Source organism: Aquila chrysaetos, chromosome Z, assembly GCF_900496995.4.
Source record: "Aquila chrysaetos chrysaetos chromosome Z, bAquChr1.4, whole genome shotgun sequence".
Taxonomy (NCBI): domain Eukaryota; kingdom Metazoa; phylum Chordata; class Aves; order Accipitriformes; family Accipitridae; genus Aquila; species Aquila chrysaetos.
The window spans coordinates 35,352,000-35,377,037 of record NC_044030.1 but is presented as its reverse complement, the minus strand read 5'-3'; the positions used below and the strand labels follow the sequence as shown (position 1 = coordinate 35,377,037).

Here is a 25,038-nt window from a genome sequence, read left to right as displayed (position 1 = left end):
TGTAGATGACTCATTTAACTCTTGCTCTCTACAGCTTGCACTGAGATACCCTGTTCAGACATTCACTTTTCTTATTATACATTACTTAAATTACCTCACCCAATAATACATCAGTATCTTAACTATCTACATATACATAGTACCTGTGCTTTAAGTACTGAAAATGCTCATGTTGGAGAACACCTTCTCTATGCAAATTAGTGATTAGCAGATGTATGAGAGAGTAAATAACTCATGCTAAAACAGAAAGCTCCTCTGACCTCCTACAGCACATTGTATAACTTACATTCCTGAGTTATAAACAGGAATTTTGCCACCAGGCATTGAGCCTTCTACTGTGAGTAGCACCACTGACCTCCATGAAAAAGATCTTCAGAGAGGCAAATGGTTGTTCCAAAAATGCTCTCCAATACCCAGCAACATGTTTGCATATGGAAGGGGGTGGGGAAGAAGACATTTTTCAAGCTTAATATGGGAGTTAGCAAAATACATTTTCCAATCATTTGGATTGCTAACCAGCATGTATGACCCTCTCAGTGCAGCTGAAGTCTCTGACTTCACAGCCTGACGCCACACAACAAAATTAACCTTGTGCATGGCACTTTACTGCTAGGTCTTTCTTCCGCTAAAGTACACAACAGAACATGTATGTTTCAACAGAACACTAAAATCTTATTGCTCCTTAGCATTTTTTATACTATTAAAGGCAAAAACTTTAGCTGACAAAGCTGCATCTTTACTGTCATTTGGGCAGGATCTTTAAGGCAGGTGCTGTGCAAAACGAAGTCTGTTTAGCTCAGAGATTTCTCTGTTTCCCTGGACTTAATACAAGCCCATGGTTTAAAAATGTTAACAGGAAAGCAATGCAGCTGCATGAAGCTACCATAGACTACTCCCCTAAGTTTCTGTAATCTAATTAGGGAAATTTAGCTCATTATAAATTTATTATATCAAAGGAAGATATTAATAGTCATCAATAATAGTCATATTAAAAAATTAACCTGATCATCCCAAGGTATATTACCATCACTAACGAGCTCATTTTAAAATGGTGTAACTGGTGTACAGGTATCCCAAAAATATACTCCCACAAATTACATGTACTCCCCTAAAATACATTTTAATGTGAGCAGCTACACAAACTACATTCATCTCACTAGTAAGCAGATGAAAAAGCCTGTATGTGCACCATATAAACACAGACAGTTAACCATTACTACCCATCATCTGAGATTTGTAGGCACTTTCTTTGCCACTACCAACTGTGTTGACAGTTTTGCACACGTTTTGCTTTGGTTTGGTTTTTTTTTCCTATAGAGTTCACACTCAAATTCAGAGAAAGAATAGGTAACTAAAAAAGGCAAACAAACGCTTCTCCTCTGTGTAGTGGAAGTTGAGACATGATTACAGATTAATGTCTCCACCCACCCAGAGCAGAGCCCCCAGCAAAACTCAGGGCACACAGCTCCCCCTCAGATTTGTCGTAACAAGAGATAAATAAATAAGAATGGAACGGGGGGAGCAGGGGAAGGTAACACAATTCCAAACATAAAAGAAGTGAAGGTTGCTCAAGGCTGTGAACAAGCATTTTTTGGTCAGCAAAATCAAGTGCTGCCGACGAATTAAGCAGGATTAGAACTGCATGAGCAACAGAGAATAGTATGATACAGTTGCTAACATGACATAATGGACCCAAGACCAAGAGAACTGCTGATGTAGCCTTCTCATTACTGTTGCAAAAGCGTTTTTACTACTGCAACATAAAAAATGAAGCAGGAACATGCCATTCAGTTAGAAGAAAAACTTTAGAATAGTAGGAGCTTTTCGTACTCTGTTATGGTGTCTCTAAGGTTTTACAACACTCACTTCTGCCTTTCTGCAGTGATACGGCACAGGTATGTTGAACTGTTCTCTGGGCTGTAATCCCATGGGCTGTTTGTAATTTCACTTACATTGCATTAACCTGCATGTACAGCAAATGCCATTTTAAAAAAATCTTCATTCTGTCCATCATAGTCAAACTTTCAGCCCGAACAGTAAAACACACAGTCATTACTATAGAGTCCCTTGCTGGTGCCTCTGCCTTCACATTCTCCAGAGCATGACAAAGCCAGCACCCCATAAGAGACTTGGTGACTGCTACCTGCAACTGGAAATCACAGCTTCAGACAAGATAAAGACTTTTTCTAAAGATTTGCCCATGGAGAATTGTTTGGTCCTTCACTTCCTACGTAGCATTTTTTGTAGCATTATACTCTCCTCACTCCTGAGGTTCAGCTCCTCTGCCAGCAGCACAATTTGTTTATAAAATAATCTCTTACACTACCAATGTCAGGCAAAGCAAAATTTGAACCTGACCTAGTCTTGTCAATAATGATTAGTCCTGTGTTAACTTCTGTGATAAAAACTGATTGCTTTTATTGATTACATTAGAAAATTAATTGGTGAAGAGCAGAAGGCGTTTTTCCTTTGGAAATCAGTAAATCAGTTTGATGCTGTGTCACATGAAACTTCACTCATAAACCAAATACGAATTAACCTGAATAGGAGCATTATCACACAGACCCTAGACTGCCTGAAGAAGTACAATCACAGCAAATGTAAATAAAATGACTGGTCTTTTCTCTAATCCTCAAAATATGTCACTCCAAAGGCAACATCGCCAGTTAGCAGAGCTCAGAATGGACCGACATGCAACCCATCTGGCAAGGCTAAGACTCTGCCTGACACAAAATGTGGGGGATCTGGACAGCTAATATGACAGTTTACTAAATGATAACGCAATAATGCCCTAAACTGAATGACCTTTTCACACACCCCATGATCAGAGATAACAAGAGCCCTTCTTGACGCAGCTTAATCAAATCTGACCCTCTTAGCTCATGCTTCCTTACTTTTAAACCTCACTTCTCATTTGAACATGTGCTAACTGACAGGTATTGCCTTAGCCATGCACTCACAGACAGCCTAACTCTGCTGGATGAATTTGAAAAATATATGACTAGCCACAAACCGTACTAACTCAATCACTAAGCCCTCCCTCAAAACGCAGTATTAATTTCTTTATTTCATGCCCTAGCACACAAAAGTAACAGCCCCTCCAGTTTTCCTCTTTACAAGTTTATTCTTCTGCAAGCTTTTTCACTCCCAAGGTCCCTCTGGGGTTGGCAGCCCAGCCATTTATGCCAATTAAGACAAGTTTAGGCCTACAAGCCAAGGCAGCTGCATCCCTCCTCATATGCTAGCAGATCTTGCATGAAAAAGTGAGTACGCCTACGTCACTCAAAAACAGTTACACTGCAGACAAAATCTCAAATTTGAATTAGTATCTAAGATTCAAAGTGAAACAAACTGATACATTTGAAGAGTCCAAAGTTGTTTAAGACAAAGTGCATGAAATGGAAAAATAATTAATTTAGACTGGTACCTGAAGAATAACCAAATCAGAGGCTGAGTGTGCTGGAACAAGTCTCCCTTCTGGGGACAGACATAGCACTGTTTTTTTTCAAGTGCCATGTTATTAAGAAAAAGAAATCGTTAATGAATTGCCATTTTTCCTCAGTTAATAGATTAGATCATTTTTATTTTTCTGTTTCTCTTTAACTATCAGAGATTTCTAGGAAAATGAGGTTTATGTAATCACAGTGTTTGTGTGTGTGTTCTGGCCTCATGCCCAATAACTTCTAAATCCATTGGTCATTTAAACTGGAGTTAACAGAAGTGAGGAAGTCTTGAATTGTCAATTTCCAGAGAATCCACTGATAACCCACAAGTCTGGAGGAAACCAAGCTTTATTTGCCCGTAAGTCATGGAAATACCTGTTTTGAAATCTATGGCATCATGATCCTTTAAGTAATGTTATCATTTCACTGGCTGCATATCTGTACCATTCCTTCTAAATATAAATGCAGTAATACATGATCTGATCTTAAATAACAGAGAGCACCTGTTAAACTGTATTTTGGAGTAGGCACCTTCTACTTAAACACAAAAACTTTCAGGTGTGTCGTGGTTTAACCCCAGCCAGCAACTAAGCACCACTCAGCTGCTCACTCACTCCCCCCCCACCCAGTGGGATGGGGGAGAAAATCGGGAAAAAGAAGCAAAACCCACGGGTTGAGATAAGAACGGTTTAATAGAACAGAAAAGAAGAAACGAATAATGATAATGATAACACTAATAAAATGACAACAGCAATAATGAAAGGATTGGAATGTACAAATGATGCGCAGTGCAATTGCTCACCACCCGCCGACCGGCACCCAGCTAGTCCCCGAGCGGCGATTCCCCGCCCCCACTTCCCAGTTCCTATACTGGATGGGACGTCACATGGTATGGAATACCCTGTTGGCCAGTTTGGGTCAGCTGCCCTGGCTGTGTCCTGTGCCAGCTTCTTGTGCCCCTCCAGCTTTCTCGCTGGCTGGGCATGAGAAGCTGAAAAATCCTGGACATTAGTCTAAACACTACTTAGCAACAACTGAAAACATCAGTGTTATCAACATTCTTCACATACTGAACTCAAAACATAGCACCGTACCAGCTACTCGGAAGACAGTTAACTCTATCCCAGCTGAAACTAGGACAAGGTGGAAGCCTGGAGAGATTGGGAGCTGTCACACTGCACATTGTTTTATAAAGGTCAAACAATCTCTTGGATTGCAATTATAAGGAGAGTTCCATTTCTAGAATGAAGTAAGTTTATTACAAACATTAGAGGAAACAGAAGGCTTTAACTCTCGGCAAACTTCTAGCCTTATACTAGCAATGCCACCCAGTGCCATGGCACAGTGCCAGATGGCTGGCCCCTCCATAGCACTGCATGCCCCAGCATCACGCTACAGTACAGACCCAAAAGCACAGCGCTATTCCATCACCAGCATAAACTGGGTCCTTGAGGACTTCGTATTTCCAGGCAAGTCACTCAGCAGTATCTTTTACAAGATTTGTTCTTACTGTAAAAGATCAGATGAGAGTTTCCCTAGGATCTTCTGGCCTCTTGAAAAAGTAAGACTCTTTTTGGTCCACCAACTTCACTTACTGCCATGCAACACTCTCACCATACAGTGAGAGTTTCTGTAGCTGCTAAGCTGGCAGGGATGATATATCCATCTATCAGTCCTCTTCTCCCTCAAATCAGTATTAAAAGGAGAGGAAAAGAAAGTTCAGTGGAAGTCAAGTTTGCACGAGGCAAGGAGGGATGGTAAAGATAAATACCAGCATGCCAGATCCTTTGCAGATGGTCTCATTATTTTTCCTCAGAGGCAGCCTGCCTAACATCACAAGGATGGGGGTCACTTCACTGTAGCTGTCATTGTCCACTAAATCGGAACACTGTTCACATTAAAAGATTATTTTCTTTTTCAGGCAGATAACAATTACACGTCTTGAACATGTAAACCTGTGATCACTAAGGTTACCTACAGCACATGGTACTGTATGTTTAAAGATTATTCACACAGGAAGTCGACAAGATGAACTGTTAACAAAAATCGTTTGGCTAAATGTGCTGTCCGGTTATTTTCCACCCAGATGAAGAGTTACCAAGTAAAGACAGTTAAAATTGTCTAGAATCCAAACCAAAGTATCTGAAAAGCACACTTTCAGAAGATGAAATAGCAACTAGAACATAAATCTCAATATACTTTTTTTTACACAAGACACTTCAAGTGAACCATATAAAACTATGCCAGGTAAGTATACTTGTTATCTATTTCTGGTCTGGGTACTACTGGGCAATAATTTATTGCTTTAACTTCAGGCTCTCATACCAAAAAAAAAAAAAGGGAAAATTCCTCAAGATGCTTAATGCTCTTTCATCCCAAGCCAAATAATGAAACAAGAGTAAGCGATGGACAGAGAAGCTATATGTGAGATGAGGAACAACAGAGAAAAGGAAATTGTTTCTAAAAAGAATTTATAATAAACCGATTTTGTAAACACAGACCACCGAAAATCTTCAGAGGGTGTGTCTGTAGCGTTGATGGTAGCATTGTCTCAGGGTCGTATTTTTGGGTAATGGCAAGGTGCAGCTTGTCACCAGGGGACAATTCGGGACCAAGAGTAGCTCCTCCTTCCACACATAGGGAAGGGCATGCAGAAGCCTGGTTTTAGAAAGGCCACCCTCAACCACCACCTCTTTCTCTTAAGCATGTGGAGATCTTCAGAGGTTGCCGTTTCCCAGCTTACTGCCCGTTTCTGGGCAAGCTATTGCAGCTGTTTGTTGCCTGTACCCTCCAGCCAGACCTTCAAGGTCTTCCTCCTCCCCTTCCAGCCCCTCTCCACAGCTGCAGATTACCCCAGGGCTGGCCAGCTGCCCCCAGGGAAGCCACAGGCCAAGTTTTGGAAGAAAACAGTGGTGGGATGCAGAGACACGTGGAAGCCAGGGGGTGGCTGGTGACGTCACGCGGCTGGGACGAGGCTACTGACGCAGGGACCAGCAGCTTTCAGTCTGTACACAGATGGCACCTATCAGCCCTGGGCATCTTTTCCTGGGTGGATGTTGACAGTTAACAGCAGTGAAAGCAAATAACACATATTTTAAGAGAAGGTGCACGGTATAGGGCTCGATACAAAAGTCATATCCACATAGGCAGACTTCCTTTCCCTCTTCTTCCCCTTTCCTTTTTTCAGTCAAATAATGTGTTCCTTACTGAACCATCAGCCTGTATATTCATGCTAGGGCTGTTTTAATAGTACAGGTGAAAGCTACATGGCTAAGAGTAAAAATGGCTGGATGAACGTGTTTAAGGAAAAGTTTCTTCTCAAGTTAGATGTTAGTGACATGTATGAAAGCTCTGTTTATTACAGAATAATGTGGTAAGAAATCTGTATCGAATTTTTAACACAGTCACTTAAGCAGACAGCATCACCAGACATCTGATATTTCATTTTTTTCTAATGGGAATCATAAGAAAGGATATTGTATTCATGGATGCAACTGTGAAAACTTTGTGGTTACTGACAAGTTGCCTGGGACAATCCTGTGGTTGCCTAAATACACCAATGCCCTAATTCCACTGCTGCAGAAATTCTCATTCATGGTTTTACCCTCTCTCGACTGTAGCTTTTGTGACCCCTCTTTTCCTATTATCTCAAGTACCAGCCTTCCAGACACTGTGTCACTTCCAGTTTTTTGCCGGGGTATAAAGGAATACAATCACAGGACTCGGACTATTCCTTTAGCTTCCTCTACGATTTAGGATCCATTTCAAATATGCCCCCCTTCCTTTAGAAGTCTTCTGCTTTCTTGTTTCAGCCCTCTTCAAAGACTGCCTCTGTTTCTTTCCTTTCCCCATTACATGCATGCTCTCTTTTTTCCACATACATTTCCATCATACATTAGATTCTTCCCTTTCCAAGACACAGCCTCTGTTATCACCGGCAAAATTCTTCAGTCTGCAGCTCCCCACACTTGTCACAGCCTTTCACTGGACCCTTTCATTATGAAAATCAGACGTATGAACACCCTCATTTGTTTATATCTTCTAGATGCTAACCAGTTGTTACAATTTGTGAACAAATTTGTTGGTAATACTGCTTCAGTACACTTACCTTTGTAAATCATCCCAGGAAATGCCATTTTGCATATAACGCTCTACAGAAAATAAAGTTGTCACTCCATTTAGCTCCTGTTTTCATGATTTAGACTAAGCATTTCGCTCCTGTAAATCCTCATTCACAGTACTCTGTTATAGACTTCAATTTTCAAATTATCTGGTTTTTTTTTTTTAAAAAGTTAATTAACTCTGATGCCACCTCATTTTAACAGCTTCTGAACATTTCAATGCATTACTCACTAGCTTTTCTTTTTCACCTCCAGCAGTCAAGTTCAAAGCATCTATGATTCATCGCACAAGCCTCCCACACTCCCCACCCTCCCCCCACAAAGTAAATCCAAAACATTCTGGTAGAACAATTGGGAACCCAGAATTGTTTCCTTTGACACTTCATTCATTCACTTCTTCCACCTTTTGGCATTTGCAAAGGTCAGAATGGATGTAGTACTCCTGCATTCCTTCCTCAAAGGGGAAAATGGAAGATCATAATGCAAAACCATAAGAGACTGGTTAATTTTAGTTTTTTAACAGAACCACAATTAAAGGGACAAATCCTATTTCCATTAAAGTCAAAGGGAATTCTGCCCCAAAAGCTTTCAGTGACACTACAATATAACCTGATCAGGCCATCCTGTAGAGTGAGCAACATGTAAGACTGTGATTTTCACAGTAAACTGGCTCAACAACATTGGGAGATACTTTCAGTGCATCTTTGCTGCTAGCTGGAATAAATGGAAGGAGCTCTATAGACCAACATGTGCAAGACCAGACCCATTTTCCCACCTCATTTCATTTCACACCTGTCTCCCTGCCTCTCTCCACCACAGTTAATTTACTACTGCTGAAGGCCCTAACGAGATGCCACCAAGTGATCATACTGTGTCCATTTATACTGGTGGCAGCTGTGTATCATTGCTACTGCCCCAGAAGAACTGGGGCAAGACTTATGTTTTTATTCTAACTATACCTTTCATAATGCTTGTAAGCATATGCAGTTATGGAAACAATGCTTATATCCGTGAGCCTTCTCCCTGACCTTTACTTGCTAGTTTGTTTGATTTGCACTGCTCCTTGACATTACAGGGTGACAATTTGGTCTCATTATCCCATCGGTGGCCTGTAATACCTACAGACATAATATGAACAACAGGTTAAGGAACAGCTGAACATTTAAGACAAACTCAACATTACATTCTTTTTTAAAAATATTACAAACTTAAAATAATTTTTGCAGGTTTTTTTAGTACTTAGCTTCCCTATCTGTCAGCAGAGAAAAAAAAATATTCCTAGGGAGAAATTCAGCTTGCCAAGTGCCAGTGGTGTCTCCACATTTTCACTCTTTCATGAGTTTGTGTGTGTGTCTATGCACGCACAGACACACGCATGCTGGTGCATATATATACATGCAGGTAAATGTACACAGAGACAGATGCAGTATACTCCTAGATGAATAGTTGAAGCTGTAAGACAAGACACTGTGCTTTGGTGAATAAATAATACCTCTAAGAAATAAAACTGCTCCCAACATTCCTGATGGGCAGTTAAAAAAACACGTTCTTTCCAACAATGGCAGAGTAAACAACTTTGTATTTTATGCATAAAAACACCTTGATACTAAAAGAATAATTTCGTATCAAAGTTTCCAGTACTGATTCATATCAGTTTCAGTTTTCTCTTACCATAATTTCTAAGACAACTAAAATCATTAAATTCTTAAATTAATTTCTTTTAATAATGAATCAGATTCTCCTTTACAAAGAGTGCCTGGTACATCATTAAAAGAAACTAATGAAGGCAAATGCCTTAGAAGCTCTAACAATCAAAAGGAGATTTTTTTGGTTGCAATTAATATCTTTTTCCAAGATAATTTCTCATATTAAAATATGTTAATTTACTTTGGTTACTGGTTATCTGAAACCTTCCTAAATGTCTGCTGCTAATTCCAGCTGAAGGCAGTGTAATTTGAACCCAGAAGAATCAAGACCACATTTTTATTAACTTGACCACAAGGCCCTAAATCCCTCAAAATGTTATCCTTCAGGACATATGTTGCTTTCTTTAAACCTGTACCTCTTTGCAGTATGGGTTGTAAAAGGACAGCAGTAGCACGAGCACATATCTGTCATTACAAAAATGGTCTATTCATAGCATTGTCTGACAAAGCACCTTTAGTAACAAGGCACCCTATTCAGAGATCTAATTTTTGCAGACATTTGTATGCCAAATTAAAAAAAAATCTCTGTGATGGTGGGTTTAATGAGGTACTTTGTTATTCTGTGTAATAAAAATTAAAAGAGAGAGACAGAATTCTTCAGCTTAATTGCCACATCTGTTATTAGGCACTTTACTGTGATTGACTGGAGTGTATGTGTCAGAGACTGTGCCAGAAAAAAGGCAAACTTTGTAAGTAGACTTACAACATATAGCCCAACTGGCATTAGAAGCATCTCTGTTACAACTTCTGCTGCCGCTCAGCTAAAACTACAGGAACGTTGGCCTTGGTTCAGTCATTCATTAAAAATAAAAAGAAGTATTGCGAATTGTGCATGGTGTTTTTCTAAAGGGAAATTAAAAGCATTCACTATTTTCAGAAGGAAACGCAGTGGTCATTTGAATGTCTGACTGTGTTGTCTCTCTTTAACGGATGAGAGACATAAGCAATCCAGAGTTTGGAAACTGCACAGGACAAAATTTCACATTCAGTAGTGTATCTGCTGCTTTATTTTGCTAGCAGGCGAGCAAACAGCTGAGAGGACAGTGAAAAACAGCGCACCATTTGCAGAGGGACTGGACGATCCCAGTGTAAGGGAGCTTCTGGGAAGAGTGAAAACGGAATGGACACTCTCTTCTGATCTGCGTGGAAATTTGGGATGAAACCTGAACTCACCCACAAAACTGCTTGTTCTCCCTGAAATCCAGAGCAGTCCAACAGCTCAACGCTGCCAGCGTCTGCCAGGTCACCTCGCTGGCCGCAGCAGGGACACTCCAGGCAGCTTAGCAGGACGTTCTGTGCACAGATAGCAAACCCGACTGCAGCTCCCTGGGAGCAGACAATGCAAATGAGTAGGGGAAAGCAAAGCCCACGTAAAAGGGAGAGATCAGAGGAGCTGCCCCGAGGGATCACAGGACACTGGGAAGAAGCGCATCCTTCCTCCTGTCCATTCCCTTATGCGGGGTGGTGCTGCCAAGTGACTTCTGATGACTAAAGACTCAGATTCACTGTCACAACACCTGGTGAAAACTCCAGGCTTGGGCTGGCCAATAACTACTATTTCATTGTTTTTACTACCAGCTGATCTTCTTTTGGCTCTAAAATCCAAGCTCTTAGCATCCACCAGTCCTGACATAGCGTAACGACTCTGAGCTTGCAGGCACTCTCTCCCTTGACTAACTGTTACTTTCCAATTTCACACAGGCTTTCTACTAAGAGCACAGAAATGTATGTTGCTATTGTCAGCAAGGAAGATGGACAGGCCAGCTGCCATATTGCTTAAAACTACTTCTTTTCATCCATTTCATCCAGTAAGGAGCAAGGGATTATCTGACCTTCCTTACCAATTTTCTGCACTGCTCAAGAGAGTGAAAAGAAAGGTAGGAATGTGTAGAAGAGCAATGAAAACTGTACCGATATCCATTGCATCCGCTCCTGAAAGGCAGAAGGATGCCCTTGTGTTGAAAGCTAAAGCAAAGCTGTCGTCCAAGACCTGGGGCAAGCGACGGGCGTTTCATCTGACCCAACCGATCAGCTGCCCGGTGAACTAATCCATGAATAGTTTCTTCTCTCTGGAGGGCAGATTGGGACACCCAATTCCCTCCCTCCAGGAGAGCAAGTGACCATCTTTTGGAAAGAGTCTCCCCCAACGGGTGAGATGAGCCAGGGCAGATGCTCTCTGTCACCGTCTGAAGGTCTTTGTTGTGCTCTCAGGAGTCCAAGGCTGCTCCATGCTGCAAGAGGTTCCAGCAAGTTTCCATGTGGCTTTCTGTCTCTGGGGTCTCTTTCTCCTTATGAGCCTTCTGCATATACCTGATCGCCCTCAGCCTCTTTAATATAGCAAAAGATGGGATTCACTTACTTAAGCACACTTATTTTCAGGTATATGTTATGTAATAATCTCACATACAGTATTTTTATCAACATAACTCCCTATAAGACCTACAACACTTTTTCTAACACTGTAAGGCTTTTTGTTCTTAAGGCTACCTTTAATAACCACACTATATATGGAAAGTATTTAGACTCCTGTCTAAATGTTTTCTCTCATTTCATTAAAAAAAATCAACAGCAGAGCTGAAAACAAAATTTAGGTCTGCTAGTCTCCATTTTCTTCCTACCCTTAGGACACATGCCTCCAGCTCGATATTTTGCCACAGTGGCAATAACATGCACATTGTGCTTACAGTCCTTACTGTGGGTATAGCATCAGAAACAGGAAATACAGACTTTTGGGTCTTAGACATTTACAAAGGAATCACCACACACAATACCATGACTGAGAGAATTTTTAACAGATTTGGGTCACCTCTGAAGGGGCCCTCTTGTCTATCTGCTTTTTCATTCTTTAATTTTCCCATTGGTATTCTTTTTGTAAACTGCAACGAAGAAAAACACACCTATATGCCTAAGAGAAAACCTCAATGTCCTAAAACTTTGGTATTTCCCTGGAGAGAGGCAATACAATAGAAAGCATTGTAATTTTTTGAATTGTAGTGAGAGACTCCCACAGGAGAAGAAGAGGACACTTAAAAGTACATCCTAGGAGGCAGCCTCCAGAGATGTTTCTGAATGCCACTAGACATTTTTGGAGTGACTGCAATGGATTTCTATGTAATTCCAAAAAAACTTAGTACTGAAGACCGACAGACAGCAACCTCAGACTTTTTTCACATCTCCTCTCATTGCTAGATGAGAAAGAGCATTTCCTTCCTGCATCTCAGCACTACTTTAGCAAACCAAACCACAGAAAACAAAAATCTATTTTCCAAAATCTATTTTCGACTTGTAAAAGGGTGTGGTACACACAGAAAGGTTGACAGTCTGCAAAGACAGGAAGAAAATCCTCTGTGTTTTAATGGTGCAGACCAGAGCCCCAAATCACTGCATCCTTTGAGGTTCACTTACTATGAATGCATATCCTGGCTGTCGTTATTCATACATAATGCAAATTGGCATGAACTAGTGTTCAGCAAGAAAGAATGGAACATAACTTAAAAGTGCATTAAAGTTGCAGAGGAACAATATTGTTCCAGAGATGAGATTAAGTCTCCCAGCTCTCTGAAATGGGTTACGGAGGTGGAAAAATCTACTGACAGCAGTGGGGATACTTTAAAGCAGGGAAGGATCTCTCCTGCTGTGAGAGATTTTTCAACAACTACTCACCTGATCTTCTTAGTAAGTAATTAAAAAAGGACTTTTTTGTGCTTTCAGAGTTTAAACAACTTCCCTGAAACTAGTGAAACTCACTTCCATTCAGTACCATCTTCTGTCTTGCAGTGATGAAGCCCTGTGGCATACCTGCATATTGGTATTTGCAATGTGTAGTGCCTTTAATCCGAAACAACCCTAAAGCATAAAAAGCATTAATGTTGCTGTGCATTCTCAGCTGAGTCCATTACCAAGCTGGCAATTCAGCTTTTTTCTAAAAGAAAATTTAATAATCTATTAAAAGAGGCCAATTTTTCTGACTTTGGTGGAGGCAGGTTTGGGATAGCTGGACAACACAGACGTGTATGTGTGTTCACAGATCCTACAATGCACAAGCGATCCGTGTTCATGCACCTCATTTCAATTACTCTGAAAGTCACTGATTTCACTCGAGTTAGTCCTGGTTTACTCAATGCAAGTAAGAAAATTGGGGCCTCTGTTCTCTTATGTCTTTTATTTTAAAAGAAATTAAACTAGCTAAAATTAATTTATAAAAAGAATAAAGCACATTCTTTGCACAGAGCTAAAACCTTCATGAAATCTATCCCTCAATTTAAAATATGCATTTCAACCTCACTGGCCTTCAGAAACAGTTGTTATTTACAATATCAGTCTGGGGAGGAAGAAAAAAAAAGAAAAAAAAGATTAAAAGATCAAGTTACTCTTCACTTCCAAACAAGCCCAGCCACAGCTGTACATCAGCTTCAGAGCAACTGCTCCACAAACACACAACACGGCTTCTGTCTTCCCACAGGGTTTGCTCGGGTCACCCGCATGTGGCATGGATTAAAGCAGCACTAAAGCTCCATTACAGAGCAGGCGGAGCTGCGAGTAAAACACACAAGCCGGCGGTGCCGCTGGTAAATGCCCCCGCCCGGCGCTCTGCCCCGAGGGGTCTCGCCCAGCGCCCAGAGGAGCCCGCGCACAGCTCTCGCATCATCTGCGGCGGAAAAAAAGGTCCCAAATTATTTTCTCTGCTTTTACGTTTTCACTGTCTAAGCAGAATAAAGTAAGGAAAGGAGACGAGTATGTTAAGAGAGGGTTTTGTAGGCAAAAAGAGGATGGTGAAGAGGCAGCCTATGATTTCGGTGGTGATGGAGCAATGGAGTCAGGCAGCCGGTGCAAATTATGAAATTTGCTTTAGAAACACCATTGTCAAATCTGAAAACCAGAGGAAGGCGCAGTTCCCATGTCAAACACCTGAGTACATGGTGCAGAGTATCCCCGTACAGGGATGCCTCCTCAACCCACTGGAAAGGCAGAGCTCATGCCTCAGCGCCCAGGCAAGCTACAGCTGGAGCGACAAAGCCCACACGAAGCCCATGCCCTGGCCAAGGTTTAAGACATCCGTCCCCTGCACAAGAAGGGAAGGAAACAGTTTTTACCAGGGCTGCTACACTCAGTAGACAAGCAGCCTTCCTGCACCTCAGCAGGCAAGCAAAACAGCCAGCAAGGCCAGGGAGGTGGATTTTTTTGCTCCTGGACTTAGAGTTCCTCTCTTCACAAACATGACATTGAGCAACTCTGGAGTGTTATGTATTTCTTCTTTCCTATGGGTCATGCCAGGAAGACAACACCAGTGCAAAGCAGCAGCAGCAGCCATCTGGCCACTGGTGCCCAGATCTTTGTCATGGCAGGAGAAAAATAAATGTCTTAATTAGCATTGTTATGCATAAAAAGCAATCATGTGGTTTAACAGAATCCATTTAAATAAATAAAAATAATTATGATGATATGATAATAATAATGATAATGCACTGCAGCCAGTGAAACACGCCTCAGCTGCAGTATATCAGAAACTCCCACCAAAGGGCAAAGCAACACCACCCTGCGGGAATAATGGCACCAGGCATTTTATTCTTCCTCTCTTCCATGCTCTCCAACCAACATACAGCCAAGGTGGACAGGTATTAATTACTTAACTGCTTCACCTTTGCTGCTTCAAGGAACGTGGCCTTTGTCTGGGAGAACACACTGTGAAGTCTCCGACGGAAGAACTGCCCAGGGTTTGTGGATATTCACTTGCTCATTCACAAAGCACGTGAGAACTCACAAAGCACCTGAGTAACCGCTCTAGAAGCAACATCACAAAATTAGGGGCAAGTGGGACAATGGTACAAATTGGCAAATGGGACTCCCATTTAGGAATCCACAAAAACTGTGTTTACACTTAAATGCCTGTTTATTCCTACTACAATTACCCAGATTTTCTGTGAAAGTAAACACCGCTCTAGAGAGAACATAAACTAAGACTTGTTGAACACAACGGACAAATCTCCTTCCCATCTTTCTATGAAATCTTCCTGAGGTGTTTAGATTCCTGGAAGTCTCCTAGTTGCATCATAAAAAACAAAATTTCACAAGTTTCAAAGTTCCCGTATTTTAATGTCACTGAATACAGTAATTTGGACACTTCCAATGCATCAGAAAACACCAAAAGGATGGCAGGACCTGACAACATCGAACAGGACTGTGACAGCTTACATCATGAGAGAGAGCGACACCTATACCAAACCGTACATAGCAGGCAAGAATCATACAGCACCATCTCTGCATTAAGCCCTACCCATAATTTTTAAAATACATACTCAAATGTCCTTGTCTTTTGTGGTCCCAAACCCAAACATGGTACAGGAGGATGAGATTTGAACACCAAAGCACACCTGCAACATGAGTTCATTTGTACAAATCCAAACATTAGTATTTGGAAGTAATACTTTCCTTTCGTTGAGTAAAAGGGCCACATGTAGAGATGTGATTTCAGATTTGGAGAGGCTGTTTGCTTTGCTGTCTTCAGGAGACAGACAATATGCTGTTTCACATGACACACACTTTTAGGACATTCATACTGACATTACAATTGAAGAGATTCTTATGCACAAAAAAGTAATTATATGGATAATTAAAATCCACTGCTGTCAACAAGGCTGTGCCATGGCCTACAAACATCCTTTAATGGCAGCACATACAGAAATCACAAGCATCATTTCCATAGTGCTTGCATGAGAAAACGAAATCCTAACTTCTATGCAATCTGGCACCCTTCTAATGCAGTTTAAAAAATTTAATAAGTACCGATCCTTTTCTTGAGGACTGTTTGAAAAAAACAGCCCGTCTAGCCCAGCTTTACCCTCAACAAGCATTTACTCATCTGACCTACGCAGAGACATCACTGAATTTCTTAGACTGACAGCTCAGTCTCCCTCTGACACCAGCTGGGCTGTATCCTCAGTATTTCTTTCTATTAAAAAGATTTACTCAAACATGTAAGGTAAACACTGGAGGAAGAAGCTGGTCAGGAGTCTAACTATGCCAACCTTGCTCCCCAAACCAAACACCTGTTTTTTTCTGGAGGAGCAGTGAGACTCTTCAAGCACACTAAGGTAAAAGAATGAAGCAACAACCACCAAAAAAAATCCAAGTGTCAGGGCAAAATTGGCTGGGATTTTTACTGACATGTAAAATTCAGACAAAATCATTAAGCTCTGTAGTTTTGATCCTCAATCACAAGCAACTTGGCATAAAAAGGAATTTGTGAGCAGAACTGCCAAGTTCATACAGAGCCTGCAACAACTCCTGAGAGTTACGTTTTTGGAGCGTGGGGGGTGAGCACGGGGAAGGGCTGGCTGCCGGGGGCAGACTCTCAGCACATACTGGATGGAGCAGGACTGAGCTTGGCCCTTCGTTGGTGCAGGCGGGAGTAACAAAATCACCAGCTCTTCAGGCACTTGTATGGTGTATTTAAACAGAGCTACCAATATACTGTTCCTCCATGATTTATAATTTCTACCCCAAACACAAGATACAGCCTGACCCTCTTCAGATTAATTCTTGATGACACAAAATTCTTTATATAGGCATATGTAATTTTGGTGATAGTGTCTCCCAAAAGTATAGACAAAAAACCCTCCAAAGACAAGCGTAATGATGGAGAACTGAATAAATGAAAAGATGAATTATTTAATACTCTGTCACCAGCTGCAAAAAATGCTTTCTGTTCCTCTTTGCACTTCAAAAGCTTCTCTAAAGGAAAATATTCACTGGCAAAGTGTAAACAAAGTAGGAAAATGTATCAGTATAAACAAAACACAACTGCAGAATATGAAATAATTTTATATTTTTAATTTCTGTATTCAGAAAGTGTAACAGAGCAAAATGAAAAAAAATATTTGAACCTACGTGGAATTAAAGAAATTGAACTAACTGGTGCTTTGGTTTTATACCAGTACCAATATACCAACAAACAGGCAGACCGGTCCATAAATTATGTGCTTCCCTTAAGTGAAGTGTTTAGGAGCGAATATCACTCAAAAGCAAACACTAGTTTAATAAGGTCCTCAAGAAAAAAGAAAAAGGAAGAGAGGGAAAGAGGAGAGAGGAAGAAAAAGGGAAAAAGAAAAGAGATAAAAGGAAAAAAAAATTAAAAGGGGGAAAAAAGATTAAAAAGGGAAAAAATATTTTTAAAAAGTAATGTACAGCAGTAGCTAGGGAATGAGGCCAAAGCGCCTTTGCCAGGTGTGATCACCAGTGACTCTGGTCACCACTGGGTGCCAACTCCTGTGCACTGGAGAAGACAATCCAGCCCTGAGGGCTGCAAAGGCGAAACAGTTGTTTTTAAACAAATACATTTCTAATTGAAGATCTTTCCACTCCAGCTGCTGTATCCTATTTTTTAAGTAGATTTACAATGGCTGACGCAAGTATGCTGCCTTTGGGGCCAAGATCGCTGCAGCTCACAAGTTGTCAGGGACATTTGAAGTATCAAGTGCTCTGATTCTTGCCGGTGGGCTTCAACCCTTTGAAGAGGGTTTGTCAGTCACCAAACAAATGCTTCCCACAACCACACATAAGCTTTATTTGTGCCGAAGTTCCAATGATCATAACATGTGTGTGTTGGCAGATCAGTGCAGTCCAAAATTTGTAAACACTTTAGAAGAAACTAAAACTCAGTTATACATGCTCAAAAGCACATTGTAGGAAGCAATCTTGCAGCATGGAGCAAAGGAACTATAAGATCTACTTGGTGTGTTGACGCTCTGTCTTATTCCCACCATGTCTGTCCTCAGTGCTATGTTACACGTTTTTTGCTGATTCCTGACAGCAACTTTCCAAAAATCATACGCAAATCAATTATGTCATTTTGTACTTAAAACTTAACTGGACCTTGGCATACACACACATGCGTGTGCACGCACACACACACGTACATCTTTTTCTTCTTTTTTAACATGCAAGAGCTTCTACTGTATTCACATTTTCGGGGCCACCAAGCTTAGTCTGACTACTGGCTTTGGGAGGATCTGATGCCAGCCAGCCGTGCATAATGGCCTCTTTGTCTGGCTGTCACATGAACAGCGTTGTGTTACAATCATTGTCACTCCGGGCTTAAACCGCAAGGCATGCTTTCACACAAAATATTCACTTTGGGGGCTCTTTTTGGCAGAGCCCTGTGATTGAAACTCTTACACTCTTCTTTAGTTAATCAGTTCAGCAATGCCGAAACTTTAAAAGTCAGGATTCAAAAGCTCCCATCCAAATCAACTGATTATGAAACTTCCCTATGGGTCACATGAAGAAAGGGGCAAGTAACATAAAATAGCCATCATCTAAATCACTATGCATGAATCAACACCAAACTCAAGTGTTGAGCAACATAGTTAATAAAAAATAGGCTGCCGTAGCACAAAAGGTCTGAATGAAGCCAACAATAGTGAAAACATAGAAAAAGTTTGATTTAGTTCACCTTTGCAGTATGTGAGGTCAGAAGGATTCCAGCAGGGTAGTGGGATCCCCCTAAAACCCAGTTTAGGAGAAGCCAAGCACAGCATCACAGCTGCAAATTCCTCCCCTTTGTTCCAGCAGCTAACAATCTCGCTGTTCCCGCCTACATCTACAATGCCAGGCAGATGCACCCTGTAGCCCTGATCTTTAGATATGAATTATTACGGTCAAATCTGTGTGTCAAAACAAGACTGCAGCGTACAGCTTCCTCCAGCACGTGCTGGCTCCCCATGGGAAACCCCAATGCACGGGCAGAGCTGGAGCTGGGGAGCTCTTGGGCATCTCCCACACCCTGGGCTGGCACTGCTGCAGAACTGCAGCGTGACTGCAGAGTATAGGCGGTGCACGGCACTCCCAGGTCCTCTGCGAACCACAGATGAGGATCTCATCATGACTCTTCCTAAGGCCTCTGACAGCAGAGTTATTTTGTTCCAAGTAACAGTTGGGGATGGGAAAAATCCCAAGTCAAAGTTATCTCCACCTTGAATATTTTTCTCCTGTACTTCAGAAAAATGTCTGCAAGATAAAATCAAAACATGTCCACAAGACAAATATGAGTAACTTAGCAGGTGACAATGTTATTACTTGCTGTGTAAATCCTTTAAATTCACCAAGTGCCCCAAAAAAGTCCTGAAAATTAGAGAAGATTATAGGAGAAACTTCAAAAGATGCTGTGAACACGCTAAACTCACTGAAACCCTGCACAGATGTCTTTGTTTTCATTAATGAAAAATATTCTCATAGGGCTAAGACCAAAGTATGTTAAGAATGACATCCTCCTGCCTTTACTGTCTCTCTGAATCATTTTGTGCTGCACATGTTTGTCTCGTACAGTTACATGGAATACAGCACTACTCACTTTGAAGAGGGCTTACAGGATCTACCCGTGAAGGAGATAAGCGTGATGTGGCAAGAACTTACAGCGTAATGCTTGCAATGTACAGAAAACTTTACAAAGCAATGGCTTCTTTCCAAAAGAAATGGGGGTATGCATGGAACAACAAACTACCAGCTTACTTATTGTTTTCTGTCCAGTTGATTTTTCTTTCCTTTGCCGTCCATCTAAGTAACGTATCTTCTGCTAAACTCTGGTTTGGCATTCCACCCTGCTACTGCTCATAGATGTGTCAGTCACCCTGAACACACATTATCTCTCTCTTGATCATTTTTCTTTCTTGAGCAGCCTTGACCAGCCCTCCTTTCCTCTCTACATCCTCCGCCACTGTTTTGAGCACACCCTCCCAGACCAGCACTGCCCGTGAGAGACACCATTGAGCTGGGTCAGGGCCCCCCAGTCTCATGCCTGGACAACTTCACGCACACCACAAACCCCTGCTGGTCTTCTCTTGCCCAGCCTGACAAATCCACCTTCTGCACTGCCCTAACGTCATGACTTCTCTGAGCCTCCCCTTGCCTTCCATGGTCTCTTCCCGTGCCCAACATTTCTCACACTTAAGAAGATGTTAACCTCTTCTTTGGCAGGGCCACAGTACCAGCCCTCATTGGTAATGTCCTGGTGTTTCAGAGAAGTAGTTCTACACTGTCTCCTATTTGAAGACTCTCACCTGAAAAAAATTATAATTAATCCCTTTAAACATTTTAAGTTCCATGATTTTTTTTGATGACTGTGGCTTGACAGCTCTTTTCATTATTTCATTGTCCTTCCTTATTTCCTATTGTCTTTTGTCTTAAGTTTTGGATTATAAAAGGCAAGATTATTTTTGCTATTGTTTTTGTGCTGTTGTACAGCTCCTGTGACCGGAGTGGTGGGACACTAGAGCCGCAACCTACAGCTGTTAGTGCTGGTGTTTTTATTTTAAATAGAAGATACATTAATATGAAGTCTTTATATTCAAGTTTCTTTGCAAGAGTTAACTTGCACCTCAGTGTGTTCAACAAAAATAATTTGGTAGGCTTAGAAGAGTGTTCTTTTACACAGCAGAAGAAAGATTAAATTTCTTTCCTGAGGTCACACAGGGAGTCAGTGTCAAAGTTAAAATTATGCTTTCTGCTTCCCAATCTATATTCTTTTGTTGTCTTGCACATCAAAAGGGCTCAGAATTAGTACCTCATTGCTGACTATGGGCTAATTTCTCTGACAATCGTCAGATACAAAACACAGATAAAACATGAAGAGCTGGCTGTCTACATTTTAATATAAACCTAATGTGTACATCCAAAGGCATGAACCACAAATCCTTACACAAGCAAAACATCAATTAAAGACCAGACAATTTGAATGGGTTAATTAACAAGAATGCTGACACAATCAATAAAGCTATTCCAGTAAAGCCAATCCCTCCCCAGAATACTACTCCTATTTTTCTGACAGATGGCTTTAGATAATACATACTCTTTTCATAAGAAAAACATTTGGAATATCAAGACACAGATTCTTCTCATACATGAAAAAATAATGCAGTTTTACCTATGTTTTACGATATGCTGATTCTAGCATCTGTTTCAAATCTTCAAAGGGGAATATGAGTACCCATTACTGGGAAACTCATCTCTTAATATTAAAAATCAGGGTCAAATTCCATTGCTGACAGTGAGTTGGTAACATAACTACTATATAGTGAAATCTGGTGCCACTGGCATCATTCACCAAGGAAGACACTGCTTAATGGGAATGAGGATGTAAGAACTTTGGCTGTAATTCCACTACACCATTCCACTCCACATCTAAAGGAAGGCTTATAGTGGATTTTTACTGCTCTACACCGTGTTCCATTTAAAAAATTAATATACTGGATCACATCCATGTTACAGTATTCTCTATGCAAGAATCAACATATCTTTGTTTTTACTAAAATTGTAGCACATATGCAAAGAACCTGTTTTATTTTTTTCCTTCCTCAAAAGCCACTTACTTCCCCCAATGAGAAGAAGTGAAAATGCCTAGACAAGAAAAAGGTATGCAGAGACACGGTGCAAAACTCCTGCCAAGTAATCTGAATATAAATTCAAGGGATCCTTACCAGCTGCAGTCAAAAGCCCACTCCAAATTCTGTTAGATGTTAATCAAACTTAAGTATGTTAGTGCACGGTTCCTGTGTTCTTTGCATAGATGAATTAACTGCTTCTGTTAAACCGCATTTGCTTCCCTAGCTGTATGCCCCCATACAGCAGAATACATCCTTTTGTGGAAAACGTGGTTCTGAGAGTCACCTGAGAACTGTTCACTCGGTCAAACTCCTCTGTTCACCTGCAGGGCAGAACAGCTCATTTAATACTGTAAACCCTGGACAAGTCCTCCCAGTGCCCACCCTCTGAGGACACAACCTCCCACCTCCAGTCACATTTAAAGTGTTGGCATTAGCTGTGCATATTTTACCTTGAGCAGCTAAATCGTAAAAATGGTATACAAAGGGCTAAAGCACCATGCTATTGAGGCAAAGGCAGTACAGTTTCTGTCTACTGGGGCTGTCTGTGGGGAGTGGAAACTGGCATGCATAGCCCTGCCCATGGAGGACAGTGCAGACTCTGGACCATTTCACCACCTGATACTCAAAACAAGGGAACTCTGGTAAGTGATTTCCAGGGGAATTAAACAGATACAACCAGCTTACTTCACACAGGTCACTAAGCAGCCAGCAGTTGAGAATTTTTTTGCAAGATATGGATTGTGATCAGTGAGCAAGACACAGAAAATTCATTGCAAATCCTGTGAAGTGCTCATCTTCTAGCAGAGACTTGTAACGCTCCAGACTTACAACTGCACCATCTTGAGAAGGCAAACACAAAGCCATGGCATCTCCACACTATATTAACAATCAATACTAACATAACACAACTGATCCACCTCTTGTGGGAGCCATACGCATTTAAATTTGATTGTATGACAAGGCCACATGGTGATTACAGCTGTCTGGGTAAAAAAAAATTAAATAAATTTTACTATATAAGGTCCCATGTTTTGATGCTGTGCAGGTGCACGAGTTATATGAGCAAACAAGTAGGAACTTGGGCCTGAATTACATTGTTTGTCCAGCTTATTAAGAATCTGGAGCACACCTGCCCAGCTGGCCTTTCTGACTTGAGATGGAAAATAAAATAGGCTTCCTAATACCATTTCAACTGCAGGGCCATTGAGTAGCAACCGAGACAGATTATTTGGCCACCCAGGCTGTTATTTGCCTAAATTCTGTCTCCAGCTCAGAAAGTTGCACACTCCCCTACAATTCAAGAAGAACACTCATACCTAATTACATATGCTTTCCTCCTGGAATTGTGTTATTGGGCACAAATGCCACTGAGGGATGTTGACAAGAAAACTGAAGCCAGCTTTCAGTTTCAGTCTCACATCTGACATGCTGCTCAGTCAAAGCATCTAAGACTTTTCAGCTTAGGTCTGTAGTTTATCTGCTGGGAAACAAATATCACTCTCCAGACTTGGCTTTTTTTTTTTTGTTCTTCTAAGTTGCTGGATAAAAACATTTTTCCTAGAGTTAATCTGCTTTCCAAACTGCCACTGCCAAAACTCAGCTACAAACCTGAGAAAGTATGCCATGAAACATTATCAGTACTGACCGCGTGTTCCAAACTGAGGTTTTAAACTCGCTCCATAATCAAAAGTTAGTACTTGAGAAAAACTTCAGAGCTGTACACGGTTCTGGGAAATACATGTCTGCTTTGACTACATTTAAGTACTCAATGACTGGCAGCAACATTTAGGTAATGTGTAGGATTACCGAAAAGCCCTCCATTCCCAGCTCATTCTAGGAAAAGCAGCTGCTTATTTCTCCTAATTGATTTGTGCCCACATTTCCAGATTGAGCCTGCTTCTTGGCTGAAACACAAAATAGGAAATATTTACACTACTATGACTGTCGCCAAAAGAAAATCTGTACAGGATACCACACAACCGAGAGTTTCTCTAGGCAGCTTCTGCTGAAAGCCGTACGCTGGAACGAAGTCAAGTTATTAAACAGATGTGCATTTTCACGTACAGGTCATGCTTATTTGCATGCATACACAAACAACTCTCCGTCTCGGTATGTACCCTCGTTCCAGTCGCTCTTTAGGACCCACAAAAGCTTTGCGTGAAAGGGAACAGTGAGCTGTAAAAAAAGATCTTCCGCGCAAACCCTCTGCTCTACGGAGAGCCTGAACTGACCCGTCCCGGCTCCAGAGCGGTAGCGCGGGAGACGGAGGCGATGCGAGCTGGGGAGAGCGAGCTGAGCCTGCCCGGAGCCCCGGAGCCGCCCCACCAGCCCGGTCACCCACCAGCGACAACGCGGAGAGAAACACGCGCGGGCGCCTGGCCGGTCTGCCACGGCGGCGGCACCGACGAGCGGAGCCGGCGTATCCCACCGCTGCCCGGGGACACCTTTGCCGAAGGCAACCCCCGCTCCGCTCCGGGGGCGATGCCACCGACCCACCCGGGATGCCGCCGCGCTGCCCCGCCACACCCGCGACTGGCACTGCGGCTTCCCGGCGCTGCACCTGCGTGGCGGGGCGGGACGGGTCGGGTCGGGTCGGGTCGGGTCGGGTCGCTGCCTACCTGTCCCGCGGGCGCCCTCCTCGTCCGAGCGGGCGCCGAGAGCCGCCGCCCTGTACCGCCGCCGCCTCCGCCGCCGCGCCGAGCGAGGGGCGGTGTGTGCGGCGGGGCCGGCGGGGCGCAGCCCCTCCTCCGCCCGGCCCGGCCCGGCCCGGCCCGGCCCGCCCCCGGCCCCCGCCCCCCGCCCCCCGGCCCCCGGCCCCCCGGCTCCGCCGCCGGGGCGGGTGGTGGCGGCCGGGCAGCGGCATGTAGCCGCGACGGACGGACGGACAGACAGATGGACGGACAGACAAACAGACGGACAGACACTTGACCACTTAGACGCTTTCCGGGCTGGTGTCGCCCGCTGGGCGCTCCCCGGCGCGGATGCTGCCTTCACTCCCCTCGCCCCGAAATAGCCTCCCTCCCGTCGCTGGCAGGCAAACTGAAAGCTGCGTCGGGGCCTCAGCGGTCATTTCGTTCAGCCCGGTGAAGGATGGGTACCTACCCAGCAGGTGACCGAGAAATAAAATCGTCAAAGCTCCTTAGGTCCCATGAGCAGGAGCTGGTCCTCGGCTCCGTCAGGAGACCCAAAGCCACAGAAAAACAAGCGTCATGTGCTCCCCTCCGGTACTGCTTGAGAAAGGAAGGACATCGTTACTTTTCAACATCTATACATTTTTGCGTATGTGAGTGGAGATTCTTGGTATTCCCCAAATATTTCAGGTAAATCAGACCTGCGAGCCTGCTTTGTTACATCATGGAGCACGGGAAGGAAAATGTTTTGTGAAACTAAG

At 42.5% G+C, this 25,038-nt stretch overlaps 1 protein-coding gene across 4 annotated transcripts in view; it reads right to left on the bottom strand.

Moving 5' to 3' along the window:
- The window catches only part of MEGF10 (multiple EGF like domains 10), a 112,070-nt gene extending 87,236 nt beyond the window's left edge, over positions 1–24,834 (bottom strand). The window contains exon 1 of one of the 4 annotated variants that reach the window (XM_030005237.2): positions 24,750–24,834. The gene's annotated coding sequence lies outside the window, so the exon portion shown is untranslated. Of the gene's footprint in view, positions 1–21,740; positions 21,818–23,988; positions 24,012–24,265; positions 24,381–24,749 lie in introns of those variants that run through there. The other 3 variants (XM_030005235.2, XM_030005238.2, XM_030005236.2) reach the window with 3 other exon arrangements.
- Between the last annotated feature and the right edge of the window lie 204 nt (positions 24,835–25,038).